Consider the following 21,728-nt stretch of genomic DNA (forward strand, 5'->3'; position numbering starts at 1 on the left):
GCTCCACCAATCCTCCCTTGCGGCCCGGATTCAACTCCATCCCCCGAGGATACCGTCGAATCCATAAACATCTTCACTGATCACGTCTCGACGGCGATCATAAGATCTTCAAAGCAAGTCGATGTGGAGGACTGCTTCCACCGCATCAGACTTTCCCCCGATCTTAGGGACCTCGTAAGAGTTAGAAACGCGGCAATCCGGGCCTACGATCGATATCCCACGGATTCAAACCGGACTCGGATGCGTCGCTTACAGCGGGAGGTCAAATCCCGCTTAAGCGACGCCCGAAACGAAAACTGGGATAGTTATTTAGAAGAGCTCGCGCCCACTCACCAAGCATACTGGCAACTAGCTAGGACCCTCAAGTCCGAAACTATAGCCACTATGCCGCCTCTCGTACGCCCCTCAGGCCAATCACCGGCTTACGATGACGATGACAAGGCAGAGTTGCTGGCCGATGCACTGCAAGAGCAGTGCACCACCAGCACTCAACACGCGGACCCCGAACACACCGAGTTCGTCGACAGGGAGGTCGAGCGCAGAGCTTCCCTGCCGCCCTCGGACGCGTTACCCCCCATTACCACTTCCGAGGTTAAGGAGGCGATCGATAGCCTACAACCACGGAAAGCTCCCGGCTCCGACGGCATCCGCAACCGCGCGCTTAAATTGTTACCAGCCCAACTGATAACGATGTTGGCCACCATACTAAATGCTGCTATGACGAACTGCACCTTTCCCGCGGCGTGGAAAGAAGCGGACGTTATCGGCATACACAAGCCGGGCAAACCGAAGAACGAAACCGCGAGTTACCGCCCCATCAGTCTCCTCCCGGCGATAGGCAAACTATACGAACGGCTCCTTCGTAAACGCCTCTGGGACTTCGTATCCGCGAACAAAATTCTGATAGACGAGCAGTTTGGATTCCGCGCCAGACACTCGTGCGTCCATCAAGTGCACCGCCTCACGGAGCACATCTTACTAGGGCTGAACAGGCGGAAACCCATTCCGACAGGAGCCCTCTTCTTCGATATAGCGAAGGCGTTCGACAAAGTCTGGCACAACGGTTTGATATACAAACTGTATAACATGGGAGTGCCAGACAGACTCGTGCTCATCATACGAGACTACTTGTCGAACCGTTCGTTCCGATATCGAGTCGAGGGAACGCGTTCCCGGCCCCGTCACGTCACAGCCGGAGTCCCGCAAGGCTCCGCCCTCTCCCCGTTACTATTTAGTTTGTATATTAATGATATACCCCGGTCTCCGGAGACCCATCTGGCGCTCTTCGCCGATGACACCGCCATCTACTACTCGTGTAGGAAGAAGGCGTTGCTTCATCGACGACTTCAGACCGCAGCTACCACCATGGGACAGTGGTTCCGGAAGTGGCGCATCGACATCAACCCCACGAAAAGCACAGCGGTGCTCTTCAAAAGGGGTCGCCCTCCGAACACCACGCTGAGCATCCCTCTCCCGACTAGGCGCGTCAACACCCCCGCCCCCGCCGTTCGCCCAATCACGATGTTCGACCAGCCCATACCGTGGGCCCCGAAGGTCAAATACTTAGGCGTCACCCTCGACAGTAGGATGACATTCCGCCCCCACATTAAGACGGTACGCGACCGTGCCGCCTTCATTCTAGGACGTCTCTACCCGATGATATGTAGGCGAAGTAAAATGTCCCTTAGAAATAAGGTGACACTCTACAAAACTTGCATACGCCCCGTCATGACCTATGCAAGTGTAGTGTTCGCTCACGCGGCCCGCATACACTTAAAATCCTTCCAAATCATTCAATCCCGTTTTTGCAGGATAGCCGTCGGAGCCCCGTGGTTCGTCAGGAATGTCGACCTCCATGACGACCTGGACTTAGAGTCCATCAGTAAGTATCTGCAGTCGGCGTCCATGCGCCACTTCGATAAAGCGGCACGACACGAGAACCCTCTCATCGTGGCCGCCGGTAACTACATTCCCGATCCTGCGGACAGAATGGAAAGCAGTCGACGTCGCCCAAAACACGTCATTTCGGATCCTCCCGATCCACTAACGGTGCTTTTAGGTACTTCAAGCACCGGTCACCGTTCTCGTCGAACCCGTCGCTTGCGACGAAGGGCTCGACGAGTAAACTAACTCTCAGACACAGCCCACTGAGTTTCTCGCCGGATCTTCTCAGTGGGTCGCGTTTCCGATCCGGTGGTAGATTCTGCGAAGCACGACTCTTGCTAGGGTTCGTGTTAGCAACGTCATCAGGTTTGAGCCCCGTGAGCTCACCTACTAAAGTTAGGGTTACGCTGACATAGCCTCTCAAGGCTATCAGCTTAGGTAGGAAAAAAAAAAAAAAAAAAACTTAATTCAGCGATCGTATCATCGTAACACTGACTCAGACGACATCTATGTCCAGTATTGTGGCGAAATCATTTATCTTTAAAATCGATCTTTTGTATTTAAAATGAGTTGCAAACAGCAATGAGCAACATTATTGTTATGTGATATCACGTGGCAAAAATGCTTGTATTGAACGACCCTACGTGGCATTGCCCAACGTGTGCTTCTTGCTTTAAAGAAGTTCTTATCTTTCCCTACCTAATCGTTTGTAGTCTAAAGGGCTATTCTGACTACGCGCGGCTTAGTAGGTAAGCTCACGGGACTCAATCTGAGAGAACTTGCTAAAATTAACCCTAGCAAGTGCTCCGCTGAATCTACCACCAAAAGCACTGCTTGAAGATATTACGCAATTATAAAATACAGTAGGTTTCGTTCTGACGTTCATTCGATATTATGCAGAAGAAATACTCTAAAATAATAAGGGATTAATTAATTAATCTTTGTAAATGGGTTCTTTAATTCATTCATAAGGTTCACACAAAAATATTTTTTACGATACCAGCTTCCACTGCGGTCCAATTTTACAATGACTTTTGAACAGCTTACGCGAATGTTTTTCGACACCATGTTCACTAGACTATAATCGACCATAAGATATTACCTATTCAATTAACTTAATGTTTAAGTTTATATGTTGAGTCTTAGCGCATTTATTGCGTTGTTAATTATACTTTCTAGTAAAACCTCCCAATAAAAGCTAATTACAAAACCCAAACGTACCGCTCTCTCTTATAGACCTGAATGTGTTAATTTGCGCTGACCATAAACAACGAGGTCTAGACAACACAATAAAGACTACTAGACACAATAAAGACTATTCTAGATTCGTTTTATTGTTTTCTTATTGGGCTACCGCAAAAGCTGAGCAGGATGACAAAGACAAGAACAAAGGTACAGGCATACACTTTGACAAATAAAGACAAACCGCGAGGCCACAATAAGCCAGACGATTAGTGTACAGAGCTACGCAGATTTATTGCCAAGTTGTTTCAGCACTCCTCTACTGGTAGTATGGCGTACACACGGATAGGTACCAGCAACCTGCCTATAAGCAATATAAAACTACTGATGTCCCAAGGTGGCGGTATTTACACAGCTTTACATACTATTTACCTACTTACTTGGTTGCTGCTTGGCAAGGAACCCAAGCATGATGCATTACTACGATCGTAAGATGATGCAAATGCTTTCCCACCTTTCCATCTTTCGTTTCAAATGTTTTTATTTGACGAGTCTTGCTATGAGTTTCTATTTCACCTATTGCCGATCTTTCAGGACTATCACAAGCTTACAATCACGGGAAGGCCGAAGGTTTTTGGAACGAAGTTCCTTATGGGACGATGCGGAGGGGTGTACCCTAACCGGGAAAAGACGTCCGTAACGTAAGGTTTTTGTTAGTAATGCACACAGTGTACGACTTAACTTTGTAATAACGTACAAAAAATACAACATTTTTATTATATATATTTTTATAAAGCATTGTGAATAAAATAAAGTTGATAACTTTTTTTTTATCAATAAAAAAATCATGATAAAAATGTATACCTGAATAATTATTTTCTTTATACTTCGAATAGAACTTAAAAATGTTATAATACAAGTTGACCCAGCAGACTTTGTAATGCCTCAATCGATTAATAAAAGACCTAAACTTTTGTATAAAATAAACTTAAAACAAAGAAAAGGAATCCGTCCGACGGGGGACACATTAAAGGAAAAACAAAATTGTTATTTTTATTTAATTCTGAGCATTTTTATATTTATTTAACTTTTAAACCTTCTCTGGACTTCCACAAATAATTCAAGACCAAAATTAGCCAAATTGGTCAAGCCGTTCTCGAGTTTTAGCGAGACTAACGAACAGCAATTCATTTTTATATACTTATATATATATAGATTTTTATAATAAGGAACTTCGTTCATATCCGATGTCCCACGACACCACACATATTTTTTAATTAAAAATCTTTAGAACCCATCGGATGAAAAATATTTGCAATGCAGCACAAGTCTAAACCCATTCATGGTATCTAAAATGCTACGAAATCTGAGATTTATTGTTGAAATTTCAAATTATTTTTTGTGTATTCGTGACCCGAGCTAACTGGCTTAATACGCATAAATCTGGTTTAATACGAACCGAATCTGCCATGTTCAATTACCATACCAATATCCTGTCTAGACCTTGGAACTGCCATCTACACGCACAAGATCACAATATATTACGGACGCCTTAGTTTTTGCTCTGGTCCTGGATACAGACCTTCAGACCATTAACCGCAATATGACCGACCCGGTATTGGAACGGATCCAACATCTTGTATATTATAATTATGTGCATATGGTATCTGAGTTATTAGTTCTTAGTCTATACTTGGGAAGGCCACGAATGTGGGAATGGAAATTCGAAATTGACCACAGGACAGCATTCCAGGGATGTCACAAAAAAATAGTGGAATATCCTTTGGATCTTAATAAAAATAATATAATAATTGGGAAAAAATCACGTACGGCCTCCAATTTAGGATTCCCTGTCTTATGGCTATCGGAGACTCTTAAACATACTTCTATATATATAAGGATATGGAATATTCTAAAAATGGTTGAACAATAATAAAATTACAATAATAGGAATTGAGTTTTCTGTACAATAGAAAACAATATTTAAAACCTTTATTTTATTTATTTATACCTTATGCACAAAACAAACCTTGTACACAGGCGGACTTAATGCCATGGGCATTCTCTTGAAAGAGAATCCAGTCCAGTTCTCTTCCAGTATTTTCCACGAATTATGATTTTACACAGTATTATTGAATCAAGTAAAACTGAACTCCTTTTTTCTCTCAATAACAGAGAGCTCAGTCAATCTATATACGAAAGAAAAATCAAATCAAAGGTTTTATATAAAAATTACATAAAAAAGGTCTTTCTTTACATATATATAATATATGTTTTAATAAATACATATTATTATATAGATAATAAGCACCCAGACAAAGTTCATCAAGAATGTTTGCCCGATATGGGAATCGAACCCACGACCCTCGACACAACAATCAGGGCCGGTAACTACTATACCACCGAATCAGTCAATTGTATCAAGGAACAAAAACTAATATGCGAGGTTTTTATTTTGATTGTCACCAAAGCAAGTTAGTTTGAAAACTATAATTAGGCGTTTGTAAACATGTTAATGTCAGGAACATAGTCAAACAACAGTTATCACGGAAATAAGCGCTCTCTGCTATTGACATAAAGTTGTATTTTCACAAACTTTTCGCTCAATTGTAATTGCGTAAGACATTAAAGCATTTAAGACTTCGTCAAACAGAACGCGTACTTAGCGTGCGTCAGAGCGCTAAACTAACGCCGCGCTATGACGCCGAGATGTGTTCTACTACTATGGTAATATATCGATGTACTACTGTGGTAACATACAGTCAAACAGAGCGCCAGCGCTATAGCGCTTATAGCGCTGGCGCACTGTGTGACGGTATGTTACCACAGTAGTACATCTCATCTCGGCGTCATAGCGTAGCGCTCTGACGCGCGCTAATTACGCGTTCTGTTTGACGAAGCCTTAAAATGCCGTCATCGTATCTCAATAATGCAACAAATTGCAACAACAAAAGATACTGACATTTTTATGAACACACGCTATGCCTATTGACTATGCTATTCCGGTTTTAAAAAGTCATAAATACTTTCAGCTCAGACACATTCCGTCTGTATATGTAAATTACATTATGTTTGAAATGCGTTTAACTACATATATATATTTTGAGCCAATTAATTTAATCTCAGAGGTTGTGAGAGAGAGAGAGAGAGAGAGAGTATTCTTTATTGTACACCAAAAAACAAATAAACAGTGCGATACATTAAAAACAGAAAAGTACAATTGGCGGTCTTATCGCTAAGAGCGATCTCTTCCAGACAACCATAAGGTGGACAAGAATCATTTGGAAACGAACTACGCGCGGTGTACCATTCCAGTGAAATACATGTACATATATGTACACATACATATACACATACATATCTCCGTAAATATACATACAATTAATACAAAGTATTATAATATAATAATAATAATTATAAAAAAAAAAAAAAAATAATAATAATAATAAAAAAAAAAAAAAAAAAAAAAAAAAAAAAAAAAAAAAAAAAAAAAAAAAATTTTTGCTTCTTTACACATAAATAAGAATAAGCAATTTACATATAAAAGATACTTAAAATACCTTTGAAACATATACAATTTAAGTAGATACCAGTTTCAGAAATCTACCTTATCACATATTAAATCGGTTGACTAATATTTAAAAAATGTTGTGTAATTTATTTGAGAATTATACACATATGTATAATTATTTTAACATAAGCCCAATTAGCACTTAAAATAGAAATATGATTAATTCTGAAAAGCTAATCTAATTTATTCGCAAAAACTGTTTCAGGGTGCCTACATAAATACCCATCCAACCTGAATTCCTAAATGTTTTATACCTGAACATAAAGGCCCCGAATAAGAGCCACTCATGTCGAGAATGAAATCAGTTCCTTTAAAAATCACGTAATTGAATTTCGTCAAGGAATTTCGGATAAATGTTTCATTTCTTGCTTCTAAGAAATTTGTTTTGATGATAAAATGAAAGGATACATACCTTTTAGTCACATTTTCTTGCGTTTTATCAAAGTAAACTAAGACTTATCGACCACTGTAACAAGCTTGAGACTCGACTTTGAAATTTAGTCCTGATTTAAAACTACTTCTATGGTTTAATCTCGTTTTTTTATTGTCTTTACATTATTTTACTGGTGGCAGGTAGTCTTATTAGTCCGCAAGGGTAGTTACCACCACCCTGCCTATTTCTGCCGAGAACCAGTAATGCGTTTTGGTTCGAAGGGCTGCCCCCGTTGTATTTTATAAACTGAGACATTAGAACTCATATCTCAAGGTGTGTGGCGTCATTTATTATACGTTGTAGATGTGAATGAGCTCCGGTAACCGCTTAAGACCAGATGAGCCGTGAGCTAGCCACATAATCAATTTAAAAAAAAATCAGACGTTTCCAATTTTTTCTCGTATTTTTGGCGAGATCTCGGCTAATCTGGGTTATTATGGGGGACCGGAATTCAGAGACGTTGTATGGGATTAGTTAATTAATTAGGCCACGGACGTTGCTAGAACGTAACGCAAATCAATCATTCGTCGCTGTACCAGGAGAGCATGAAAATATGAAGATTTTCCTTAGACGGTGTACCTAAATAACGTCTAAGGTGTACGATACGTTAGCAGTCGATATTTTTGCCAAAAAAAATATTCCTGACATTTACGATTCTTTGCACACCGACTGAACTAACAGGATTGCGAGGTCTGACAGTTTGTTTATTTGAGTTTTCATCTTCACTATTAGATGATTCCAGGTGTTGAATAATTTCTGAATTTCCCTCAATTCTATTTAAGGCTTTCTGATAACGAGACGTATGATTTTTAAAGATAAATTGAAAGATAGCCCGATGAACTAGGTGTGTTTTAATTTACAAATAACAACTTACCAGATTTTTCGAGAGTACTACGTTTAATCTGAAACAAAAGAAAAGTAATCGCTTATTATTTGATATAAACAAAAACAGACATTAATTAATATGTAACAACATGATAGAGCTAAACGAATTAAGATTGATCAATTAGTTTTCGACAATTATTGTAAACTGTTTTTTGAATGTGATGTTCAAATACTATTTTTTTTTTATTGCTTAGATGGGTTAACGAGCTCACAGCGCACCTGGTGTTAAGTGGTTACTGGAGCCCATAGACATCTACAATGTAAATGCGCCACCCACCTTGAGATATAGAGATATAGATTGTAACTATACTTGAGACCTTAGAACTTGTATCTCAAGGTGGGTGGCGCATTTACGTTGTGGATGTCTATGGGCCCCAGTAACCACTTAACACCAGGTGGGCTGTGAGCTCGTCCACCCACCTAAGCAATAAAAAAAAAAAAAAAAAAGATATAAGTTCTAAGGTCTCAGTATAGTTACAACGGCTACCCCACTCTTCAAACCGAAACGCATTACTCCTTCACGGCAGAAATAGGCGGGGCGGTGGTACCTACCCGTGCGGACTCACAAGAGGTCCTACCACCAGTGATATTTATAGTTCTAATACAGGCAAGCCATTTTCTTTACCGAATTATCCTGGTAAATTGAATTTATCACTCTATTTATTTAACTGCGTTTAGTGAGATATTTAGATGCTATTCATCGGAGATGCTAGTCGTGAACATTTGTTAAGTACGTATTTCATAAGGAGAATTGATACCTGCCTGCGGGATTCAAATACCAGCACAGTCGCGTCGCTTGATACGAATGCACTGCGCGTCTTATCCTTTAGGCCACGATGACTTCAAAGATCATTGGATGTGCATTTTCAATAGTGAGATTTATTAAAATCGATTATCAAAAGATAATCTTAGAATAAAATCCACAAACTACTAAATGTACATATGCATATAGCTATAGTAAATACATTTAAAGACGTAATGCTAATGAAAAAATATAGTAACATTGAGAATTTTTAACTTATCTCCCCGATGGATTTGAGGGCAATACAGATATCCAATCTACGAACAGATTTAAAAACAGGTCAAAGCCCTACATCAAAGCTGTTTATACCACACAACAGAACTCAGCTCCCCAATAAACAAATTCTTATCCAGATATTTCGATAAAGGAATATTTCTATCGCAAGGGTTCAAGGAGACGTCGCGTCACAAATATTCGGGGAAGTTGATTAATGGGAATGCGCTAACGATTATTACGAGTATAGACCGTGAGATTACTGGGGGATCTTAGCAGTACTGGAAAAGAGATGTTGTTACATGCGTAGTGGATGCGGAACTAAAAATTTTTGGTGAGATAATTAAATAGTTACAGACATACATTCAGTAGTAGATTTTTTTATAGTTTTTTATGGTGCTTTAGCTGGTGGCACAAAGACCATTCGAGTTTCAGCATGATGGTGAGCGAGCACGAGCTCAGCCAGGAAACTCCAAGTTAGTCTATGTCAATTCAAAGATCTATGAATATTTATCTATATATATAAAAATGAATTGCTGTTCGTAGTGTTCGTTAGTCTCGCTAAAACTCGAGAACGGCTGGACCGATTTGGCTAATTTTGGTCTTAAATTATTTGTGGAAGCCCAGAGAAGGTTTAAAAGGTAGACAAATATGAAAATGCTCGGAATTAAATAAAAATAACAATTTTGTTTTTCCCTTGATGTGTCCCCCGTCGGCCGGATTCCTTTTGTTTGATTTTAAGTTTACTTTATACATAAGCTTAGTTCTTTTATTTATCGATTGAGGCACTACGAAGTCTGCCGGGTCAGCTAGTCTATAATATCAATTTCGAAATTTCAAGTTTGATCTAAAGGTGGGTTAGTGTGATTCGCCTTATCAAAAAACGTCTCACATCCAGAGACATCCTCATAACGCTCAAGATCCAAATTTAAAACGACGTTGAAATCCTAAAGACAACAAATATACCTAAGAACAATTTTATTGGTCGCTTGATATAAATTGAAAATTCCAGCGTTTACACGAAACGGGTCAAGAGCTACACGCACGGGCATACTGTTTTGTCTTCATAAAGTGTTCGCTCGTCGAGGTACCCTCGTCGCATTCATTACTGCCCTCTCACGAACCCTCCAGACCTTTTACATATATAAAGACGCAGCTCAAGAGACACACTACGTACATAACTACGATTTAAGCTGAATTTTCCTTGAGAATTAACTGTTTAAACACTTTTATTTATTTCAAACGAATACTATATTTTTTATTCGTCAGTGGGTTTTTTTTATTGCTTAGGTGGGTGAAAGAGCTCACACCCCACCTGGTGTTAAGTGGTTACTGGAGTCCATGGACATCTACAACGTAAATGCGCCACCCACCTTGAGATATATAAGTTATAAGGTCTCAGTAGAGTTACAACGGCTGCCCCACCCTTCAAACCGAAACGCAATATTGCTTTCCGGCACAAATAGGCGGGGTGGTGGTATCTACCTATGCGAACTCACAAGAGGTCTTACCACCAGTAATTACGCAAATAATAATTTTGCGGGTTTCATTTTTATTATACGATGTTATTCATTAACCGTGGAAGTCAATCGTGAACATTTGTTGAGTACGTATTTCATTAGAAAAATTGGTACCCGCCTGAGATTCGAACACCACTGCATCGCTCAACGCGAATGCAACGGGCTTTTTATCCATTCGGCCACGACGACATCAAACTAATTAACTACATTTAAATAGAGTTTTAAATCAATCAGCTTAATTTAGCACATACGATCTTTTGTCACTTGTAACAAAGAACTATAACATAAGTTAGAAACACGCTTTCTTCGTTAGTAATTAATTGTGTTGGTCCCAAACAGACAATAAATCTACTGTCTCCGAGTCTGGTTACTTACATACATCGAAACACCTACGCGACATCAAGATGGGTTTTCTCATGTAACTTACTGGTTTTAAGAGGAAGTACCTAGTGATGAAAGTTTTACAGTTTGTCATTGGATTTTTTTATATATGTACTAGCTGACCCGGCAGACTTCGTAGTCGATCGTCGTAATCGATAAATAAAAGACCTAAACTTTTGTATAAAATAAACTTAAAACAAACAAAAGAAATCCGTCCGACGGGGGACACATTAAAGGAAAAACAAAATTGTTATTTTTATTTAATTCCGAGCATTTTCATATTTATCTACCTTTTAAACCTTCTCTGGACTTCCACAAATAATTTACGACCAAAATTAGCCAAATCGGTCCAGCGGTTCTCGAGTTTTAGCGAGACTAACGAAAAGCAATTCATTTTTATATATAACTATATAGATATCTATAGGCTTAGGTGTTTGGATGTTTTGCTTCGGGATGTATCTGTGGAGAGTCTGCAGAAGGGAGCCACATCCGAACTGCCACCAATGCGGGCACCCTTACGATGACGCTAAAGCACGCGCTCGAAGCGTGCCAGCGTTGGGAACACCCGCGGCGAAACTTTGTCGCGGTGCTGGGACAGGATCCTCCTTACGAGCTGTCGTCGGCCGTATGGTAGAGGACCGGAGTTTGTGGGAAGCCATGGCTAGGTTCTGCGACTTGGTCATAGCACTTCGTGTGGCTAAAGAGCGCGAAAGGGAGTGGGATCCCTCTTCGGCTCCTCAGCGCACAAGGTGAGGTGGCCGAGAAGTCCCCGTAGGAGCTGTCAGGTGCCGGGTGCGGAGGGAGTCCGGTACTCGACTGTCGGTCTGGTGGTGGGGTGGTACAAGGTGGCTCCTGTGCGCCGCCCACAGTGTGTCTGACGACGTCTTTCGAGGTTTTCCCGGGGATGAAATGGCGCTGTATGATCAGGACAGGTACCGGCGCGCACTGCTTTACCGTAGGTATCGTGTAGCCGGTATGGTGGAGCTCAGTGGGGCTTAGTCGGTAGTTGATTTTGCGAGCTCACCTTGCGTGCCTTTTTCAATACTCTCCTGCGAGGAATTAGGAGAGGCGGAGGACCGAGGTCGTCATCGATTGACTATGTCAGATCCCGGTCACCGTCCTCGTCGAACCCGTCGCTTGCGACGAAAGGCTCGACCCATAGACATACACAGCCCACTAAGTTTCTCGCCGGATCTTTTCAGTGGGTCGCGTTTCCGATCCGGTGGTAGATTCTGCGAAGCACTGGTAAGGTCAGTGCTAGCATCACTCCAGTTTGAGCCCCGTGAGCCCACCTACTAGTTAAGGTTACGCTAAAATAGCCTCTCAAGGTTATCAGCTTAGGTAGGAAAAAAAAAACCATGTCAGCTTTGTGTTCGAATTTTTAAAAGCTGCGTACAATGTTCGAAATAAGACCACAGGAATTAAACATGGTTCCATATTGCATTGTCATATCCGAAGAAAGATCCGAAAACAGATGGTAGGTTTGGCATTCATGCTCTACTAGCGTGACAGAAAAGAAAAAATATCAACAGTTCATTGAACCTGCAAAGCTGTGACGCTAAGTACAAAGGCCAACAAGGCTAAAAATATCACACATCAGATGCTTTCGGTTTCATCTTCATGATTGACATCATGTTTTTTTTTTCGTTCTCACACACAATTCGTGAGGTAGAATGCAAAGCATATTAAAATCTTTGTAGGCTAGGAGGCAGGCAATGACAATACTATTACGGGCTGGGGTTCGGGATAAATAAATGTTCCACCAAAGTACATCTATAAACTGTATTTAAGACATAAAACACTTTAAAATTCTCAATTCACTTCTTCGGCTTCGCTTCAGGTGATCCGTTCGCTGTTTCGCTTCGAGTAATTACTAACTGCCTTCGTCACATCTCTGCAACGTTTTTTATTCGATACGATATCTCTAGAATTATCGAGAACATTCCTGACAAGTCAAGTATTTTCGATATGCGTTTCCGCCATTTGACAACAGATGGCGTTGTACTTCTCGAGCGTTCTAGGTGTTACTAGATCCTTAGATATTCGTTCGACTATTCGGCGATAAATGGCGTTACTCTTACCAGCATAACAATACAATTAACTTCACGATGACGGAAAATCATTGTGTAAATAATATCCGAAAAAAATACTTGTTGAAGGATGTATTGTGAGTGTGACTGGATAGGTACCACTGTCCCGCCTATTTCTACCACTACTCAGTCACGCTCGCAGACTCGAGTCGATTTCCATCAATTCGTTTACTTTTTGTTCACTTATTTGACAATCAAGCCTTAAATAAAAATGTATGTAGTTTACAACTAAACAAACACGCTCGCCGAGGTAACAATGAAATTCGTTTTTTTTATCTTCTCGATCCTTCTCCTCACTTCAATTTCCTCATTACTGAGGATCGTGACCCCGCTGCTGTATCATTGTCCCAGGTACCGTCCCTTCATTAAGAATTCCAACATCCTATCGATACTGGTCAGGATATTAGAGCGAACTTATAAATTATTGTACGGTCATCTTTTTTTTCTACCTAAGCTGATGGTCTAGTGAGAACATGTCAAGACGTTCACGAATCACCTCCACAATGAACGAATAATATCGCGCAGTAAAAACCAAACCCACAAAAACTAATATTTCCGCCTATTTCTGCCGTGAAGCAAGCAGTAATGCGTTTCGGTTTGAAGGGCGGGGCAGCCGTTGTAACTATACTTGAGACTTTAGAACTTATATCTCAAGGTGGGTGGCATATTTACGTGGTAGACGTCTATGGGATCCAGTAACCACTTAACACCAGGTAGGCTGTGAGCTCGTCCACTCATCTAAGCAATAAAAATAATAATAATAATAGTATAATATACATAAATGCTAATATTTTGAGGACACTCGCTAGAAGATTGCACAAAGTGGGAATGAGTTGCTCGCTCCAGGCATTTCAATATTGTAGTAATTGTTGCGTTATAATACTCAGTGTAAAAAATTCATATTTAAAAAAAATCTAATATTAAAAAATAAATAAATAATAATTTTATATGTAAAAAAAAAAAGACATGCCCGCTGAGTTTCTTGCCAATTCTTCTCAGGACGTAGGCTAGTTCTTGTGAATTGGCGGTAGTTCTTTTAACGTTCAACAAGTATGTACTTTCATTTATGTTGAATAATTTTTTTTTTATTTGATTTGATTTGTTTCTATGTTCCCTGTTTTTGCGACGATGTTTTCACATTGTTTTTAAGATATGGCCTTTATTACAATACAATTAATTAAGACTACATACGCATATCTCAAGTCGACTTGTTGTTGTTGTGTCTACAAACTTCTGTAATCAAAATAACACGAGACTGCGAGCTCGGCTGGTTATAATTAACTACAGTAATTAAAAAGCTAACTGGAGAATGAATCTAGTCAAGCCAGACCATAAGTTAATCAAATATTAAATAGGGAAATAATATAAAAAATGAACAAATTATTTTGTCCTTTTTTTTTAAATGTTGTGTTTTCATAATTATGAATTTTGTGTTTTAATAGTAATTAAAACTAGTATTCCCGCAGTTGTCAAAATTCGACTATAATTAATTGAAATTTTATGTTTAAACATTATTATGGATCTATTGTCAAACACTATTATACTTTTTTAATATATGTAATCACAGATTTCGCCAAAACTCCATTATATATAAATAATATTAAAGACAAACAATATTAATCTATTCTCAATTTGATCACATACTTTAAACAATAACAAAAGTTTGACAATCGACAATACACAAAGAGTATATTTATATGCATGTGTTGTGTCAAATACATGGTAGTGTGTGTAATGTTTTATTTATTTATTGATTTAATGTTTTTTATGCATTTTTTTTTAAATATTAGCATTCTACACTCCTTCTCTATAAGTATGTGAAAGTTTATACTCCTCCGTCCGCGCAATTTTCGTAAAAAGGGGTAAAAAGTTTTTGCTTCACGTATTAATATTTAGATTTAAAATGCTCATCATTATGAATGATGCATCGCGCTAACCATTAAACAAAATCGAAAACTTAAGTAATAGAAATAGCCAGGCGCAAGTCATAAACATTATTATTTAGCGGCGCCTACCACGATTTTCACTTTTAATGAGTTTCTTATGTTTCAGCCAAAGCGACATGATCAGGGCCGTTTTAAGACTGCAGGTAAGATGTTAGAAGAAGAAAAAAATGTCTACCCTCTTTCTAGAAAGATATTAGAATAAAAAGAATTTGTCTATCCTTTAGAAAGAGTCAGTCTATTCGTAATGGTGCTCGGAACAGCATTAAGATATCGGAAACACATTAAAAGTTAAAATCGTTGTTAAATAAATAGCAGCGAAAGTTTAAAACAATCTGGTACAAATATTGCTACTGTAGAAATAATGATACAAACTGAAATCTGCCGACAGCATCAACTATCAGATACAATCGTAAATCAAAGAGCGCGGCGGCTTAAAAACAGTTCAGTGAGGAATTTACAGATAATACAATTCACAGAAGAATCACAAAAGTAAACATAAACGTACTCGAAATTATCGTGGTAGAACCTCTTGTGAGTCCGCACGGGTAGGTACCACCAACCTGCCTATTTCTGCCGTGAAGCAGTAATGCGTTTCGGTTTGAAGGGTGGTGCAGCCGTTCTAACTATACTTGAGACCTTAGAACTTACATCTCAAGGTGGGTGGCGCATTGACATCGTAGATGTCTATGAGCTCCAGTAACCACTTAACACCAGGTGGGATGTGAGCTCGTCCACCCATCTAAGCAATAAAACAAAAAAAAATTGTCGGTTTAGTTTCCTGTGATGAATCAGCAATGTAAAACTACGGTGCGCCACCCGATGCTAATTGCATTCCATCGCGTGCAATACAAAAGCATCAATAAAGGTTTTTTTTTTAATTTTGTATAACTATTTATCCTTTCGGGCCAGGTATCACCGGCTCCTGTGACTTTTACCTTGAATTAGCTCAGACGTGAAAGACTAAGACGCAGTGATCTGAGTAAAATCTAGCTCTCGGCGCGGCGGGCGTCGCAAAGAACACGAGTAATAAGTTCAGTGTAGTTACGAGACACCACTCAAATTACTTAAATGGATTACCACGTTTGAACTTTCTTTGAAAAGGCTTTGACGGGGTAAACATTATGAATTTTAAACTTACACATGTATATTAGGCTTTAAGTAAATAGATATTAGAAGAACTGGGGCAACGTGAAAACCTCTCGAATGTAGATTTGATATATAATGTACAAAATACTCACCATTACCCATAGTTGACAGCTTGAGACAACGGCTTTAGGTATCTCTTTCTATCAGCCCAAAGACATCCACTGCTGGACATAGGCTTCCCCCAATGCTCGCCACAAAGATCGGTCCTGCGCTGCCTGCATCCAGTGGATCCCCGCGAACCTCAATAAGTCGTCCATCTTGTGGTAGGCCTACCCACGCTATGGCTTTAGGTATCACAAAGTAAACGCCGTTACCCGCCTTGTGGCATGAGGCCGAAGATTTAAATGTATTTTAACGGCTGTACCACCCTTGGATCGACCAAATAAAGGCAGTTTTAAAAGGTCCCGTTAACGGGTGCAGAAGGAGGGCCGCGGGACACGAGGAATGGCGACGTCTGGTGAAGCGCACCACCACCCAAAGTGATGACCACGATCACTCTGCCAAGATTGCATACAACTGAAAAGAACCACCCTTCAAACCTAATGAGTGAATCGCAGGAATACCCTTATACACTATAAAGTTACTGGTGATCCTGGTCGTAATATTAAGCCAAAATAATATAATTATTGTTCAATCGTTGGTCCTTGATACGTGTGTAAATTCGCTAATCAATCGATCGACTTTAAGTTAGAATAAAAAAATCCGTTACATACATGTTTACAAGCTTATAATATTGTCTCAAAAACAGTTTATAACGCATACACTAAAACACATTTATATTTATGTTCGTATAACAAGTTATAAACTACTTTGATAGCATGGTATTACTAAAAGCCTTAAATCTCAAAGAAGCTCAAGGCATTGATATTCCGGCATCTACCTTTGTACAGAACCCGAAATTCTCATTTCTACAAGACCATGTAATTTGCAAACCAAGACCGGTCTTCAACTTAATCCTGCTTAAGACAGCATTTCATAATCCAACCGAACGATAAAATTATGATAATAAACTTTTCTAAACTCTGCGAACAACTGACAAACTCTCAAGACTTCGGAAAATATTGACTAACAATTAGAATGAAGAAAAAGCTCCTTTTTCACAAAAGCTACAGTAAAAGCTCAATTACAACACGATAAGGTGCTCTGAGTGACAATACGATTCTGAGATAAAGGTGTACGAGTGTCTGATATTGTCAGCTTAGTGTCGGGTCGCAGTACCAGCGATTTTGCTTAAGAACACTAATCAGTTTTCAATTGCATTGATTTTTTTTATAGCTTATATGTGTTGACGAACTTATAGCCCACCTGGTGTTAAGTGGTAGCCGGAACCCATAGACATCTACAACGTAAATGCCGCCATCCTCGAGACATGAGTTGTAACGTCTCAGTTTTAACAGTACAACGGCTGTCCCACTTTTCAAACCGAAATGCATTACTGGTACTGGTGGTATGGTACCCGTGCGGATTCACAAGATGTCCTACCATCAGTAAATACTAGACTGTACTAGAATATATTGATGGTATATTCTATTGGTGTATTCTATTGGTTCGGAGCTCATTCGTGTAGATTCCACCGTCATGCTTATCCGCCGTTGGCAACATTGAGGTCATGGTGCCTTCGCATCCAAAGCCGTTTTAAATCAACCGTAGGTGGGCTGAAAGATCTTCCCCCCATCAAAGATATCGGTGTCAAGAACTGCAAGGAGAAAGTCCTGAACAGAGCAATCTGGAGAGCCATACTAGACCAGGCCAAGGCCCAACCTGGGCTGTAAGGCCTAAGATGATGATGTGCATAGTTTACATATCGCAGCTTCTAGACTTAGCACGTAACGCTATGATTACAACTTCGTAGGTTTTTCGGCTACCAGACCACAGCATGAATGTTGTCTCCCTCTGCGTTGGAATAAGCATTAGTTACCTTTCAAACTTGACAGCATTATTACATAGTGGTCATTGGCCTTGCAAGCTCAAAATACCACCAGAAAATATCTCCTTTAGCATTCAAATCATCTGCAATTTTACAATTCAAATCAAACTTATAAAGTTTCAATATTACACAAATAAATTACGATAGCGTTCAAAATTTTTAAATTATTTTAAATCAATACAACTACAATATATTTTGGTTTTGAACAGAAATAACATGATCGGATTCAGAAAGAAGTGTATTATTGTAGAGGAGTAGTATTAGTATTGTTATATATTATTACTCATTATCAAGTAATTAAATGCAAAGCGAAGCATAGCAAAGCGTGGCCTATTTTACCTAGTCAGTACATAATGAAATTACAATCTTACTAGAAGAAAAAGGTCAGCATCACTAAGCACTAATCAAAAATATATAGCACTGTTACTGTGTGCAGCATAATTTCACACCGACACTATATTTTCTATTCACATAGTCCAAAAGCCCACACTAGTAAGGGTACTATTAAAATTATTTCCAAAACTGTTCGATCTGGAATCCAAGAACAATAGAGATTATACCTATATAATTAAGGCAGTACCTATATATTCTCGCTGAAACACCAACCAAACCTTTACCTATCGAAATACAGAGAAACAACTACGGACGAGCTTTAGCTGTAAGCTCTGTACCAAGTTTATCCTGACATTAATTATTGAAGTTGCGGTTTGTGAATAGAAGGTTCTGTTTCTCTGCTATGTTTCAAAATAGCATATTCGTATCACTTGCTAGTTGAGATATTACAAAATAGTACAATGAGGATATTGTGTAAGAATATTTTTTTTTTTTTTTTTGGTCAGGAGGAAATCGCCGGACTTCCGCCCCACTGGGGATAGAGGGCGGAGCATGTCAGAGTCGAACTGACTAAAACCTCCTGTCGCTCAACAACCAACGTCCAAACCTCGCATGAGACAGAACTCATGAAGAGGCAAAGGGGGGAAAGTGAAGCGTTTAGTGCGGACCACATCTCTCCCATCACCCTCCCCCTCGGGACGCCGGACCGGCGGTCGTCGGCGCCACGACCACCAGCCCTCTCGGTCGGCAGGCTATCCGAAGCCCGCCTAGATGGCGCCGGTTAGAGTGAGCTATCCTACGGAATACCCCGCTGGACCAGAACCAGCGTGGGTCGAGGATAGCCGGCCTTCCATCACCCGGATGCTCTTGCGTAAAACGCGTGCAGAGCAGCTTGCACGTCGTCTTCTTAGGCCCCCCTCGCCGGTCCCCAGACCGACATGTGAGGGGGGACCCGAAACACTTAGAGGGCCAGGGCTTGGGCGAGATCCGCCTCCCTGGCCCCCGCTCGACGGCGACGGGATTGTGCGTCTCTCACGCGCCCCGCCGCCTCCTTCTGCGAGATGGTGCACTCGCAGAAGTCGAGCATCGCCTTCCACGACTCGTCGTCACCGAGCATCGATGCCACAACACTCGGCAACGACAAGTCGTTTCCTACTTTTGCGACGAGGACACGGCGCCACCCCTCCCATGCGGGGCAGGCGACGAGCGTATGCTCTGCCGTGTCCAAGTCGCAATCACAATGGTGGCACTCTGCCGTCGGCTCGGCTCTGATCCGGTGCAGGAACTCACCGAAGCAACCATGCCCAGTGAGCACCTGCGTGAGCCGGAAAGTGAGGCGTCCTCTGTCACGATTCACCCAATCCACAAGGACCGGGCGAATCGCCTCGTCGGTCCTACGACCGGCCGAAGGATCAGCCAGCCGTCTGGACCATGACTCCAGCACGGACCGCCGAGATTGGGCCCTCCGCGCTCTGACCACACTGTGGCTGGGACGCGCCACGCCCCGGGCGCGAAGGTCAGCCCGCCACTGATAGTCAGCGGCGAGCGCCTCCGCTTCCAGAGCCCAAGGCGGCGTCCCAGCCAGTACACACGCCGCCTCAAAGGAGATGGTGCGATAACCACGGATGACCCTGACCGCGATGGTGCGTTGCGGCCGTTGCAGCAGCTTCGCCACCCCCGCGGCCAGGGACTGGCCCCACACAGGCGCCCCGTATAGGGCCATTGATCGCACCACCCCCGTATAGAGACGGCGCGTCACCTGGTCAGGCCCCCCGACGTTGGGCAGAAGCCGGCTTAACGCGCCGGCCACCCCCAACAAACGAGGGACCAGGTGCTGAAAGTGAGCACGGAAGGTCCAACGACTGTCCAGAATGAGGCCGAGGTACTTCAACTGCACCCCGACCCCAATCCGGACGCCTCCAACCACGATATGGGCATCGACAGGTGGCACTCTCCGGGGCCTGTGGAACCACATGGCCTCGGATTTACTGAGTGCCACGTCGAGGCCCAATCTCCTGATTTTGCCGACGACATGCGCCACCCCAGCGGTAGCAAGACGGGCAGACTCAGCAAAACTCCCCCCCCCGGGCCATGACCAACGTGTCGTCTGCGTAACAGATTACGCTTAGGCCCGGGAGGAGGGCACCCCTCAGTACCCAGTCATACCCGATATTCCACAAAAGGGGGCCGAGCACCGACCCCTGTGGAACACCGCGCACGACCGGGAACCGGTGCACGATCCCACCGTGTCCGGTACACGTGACCGATCTGTCCTCCAAGTAGGAACCCACCAGCCGGCGAAGGTAGGGGGGCACTCCGTGCCGTTCCAGCGCCCCCCCTATCACGGACCAGGGCAGGGTGTTAAACGCATTGGCGATGTCGAGAGACACCGCCAAAGCCACCCCACCCCTAGAGACGGCCTCCTCCGAGAGGGCCCGCACGCGAAGGATCGCGTCTACCGTTGAGCGGCCCTCTCGGAAGCCATACTGCTCCGCCGACAGATCGGGTCCCACCCTGACCAGATGCTGGATGATGCGGGCCGCCAGAATGCGTTCCAGCAGCTTGCCCACCTCATCCAGCAACACGATGGGACGGTACCCGGCGGCAGTATCCGCCGGGCGCCCCTCCTTTCTCAACAGCACGAGTCTGCCCGTCCTCCACGATGAAGGAAACCGTCCCGACTCGAGGCAGGAGTTGTAAAGCCTCAAGAGTCGGTCCCCTAGGGCACCAAGAGCCAAGGCCCAAACCCGGCCATGCACGCCGTCCGGGCCGGGTGCAGTGTCTTTCGCGCACATTTTGCGCACGGCCACACGGAGCTCCGCCCCGGTTATACGGGGCACCTCAGCAGGGACTTCGCCGTCGTATTCCGGCGGCGCGTCCATAGCGGGAGCGAAAAATCCCTCCCGCTCCTGCGGGAACAGCGCCGAGACGATGTCCCGCAGCTGCTGAGGCTGGAGACGCTCCGTGATCGGGGGGGCCCATGGGCGGATTTTATTGCGCACCATATGATAGGGCCGCCCCCACGGATCCTCATCCAGCGTCTCCAAGAGACCCTCCATGTGTTGGTTCTTGGCTCTTCTGATGGCCAGCTGCAATGCCCTTTGCGCGACGCGAAATGCGCCGTGCAGCCGGGCCTCTGCCGCCGCGAACGCAACCGGATCGTTGCGCCGCGGCAGGCGGCGGCGGCGATGCCTGGCGCACTCGCGCCTCGCCCGAACGCACTCCACGCGGAGTTGCGCAATTTCGGGCGACCACCAGTACGCCTGGCGATTAGGGAGTCTAGGGCCGATCCGGGGCATCGACGCATCACAGATGCGACGCATCGTGTCCCGGAACCACCCCGCCTCTCCCTCGACCTCGACCGGGTGTGGACGCATGGGCGCCCACGCCGCCACCGTAGAGGCTTCCATCAGGA

At 42.7% G+C, this 21,728-nt stretch overlaps 1 protein-coding gene across 3 annotated transcripts in view; it reads right to left on the reverse strand.

Annotated features, from left to right (window-relative positions):
• The window catches only part of gogo (thrombospondin-1 like protein golden goal), a 253,296-nt gene that overhangs the window by 77,653 nt on the left and 153,915 nt on the right, over positions 1 to 21,728 (reverse strand). For 2 of the 3 annotated variants that reach the window (XM_089737383.1, XM_089737381.1), the window contains exon 4: positions 7,941 to 7,972. The gene's annotated coding sequence lies outside the window, so the exon portion shown is untranslated. The remainder of the gene's footprint in view (positions 1 to 7,940; positions 7,973 to 21,728) is intronic. The other variant, XM_089737382.1, reaches the window with a different exon arrangement.

This window comes from Bombyx mandarina, chromosome 23, assembly GCF_030267445.1.
Source record: "Bombyx mandarina strain Sakado chromosome 23, ASM3026744v2".
NCBI lineage: Eukaryota > Metazoa > Arthropoda > Insecta > Lepidoptera > Bombycidae > Bombyx > Bombyx mandarina.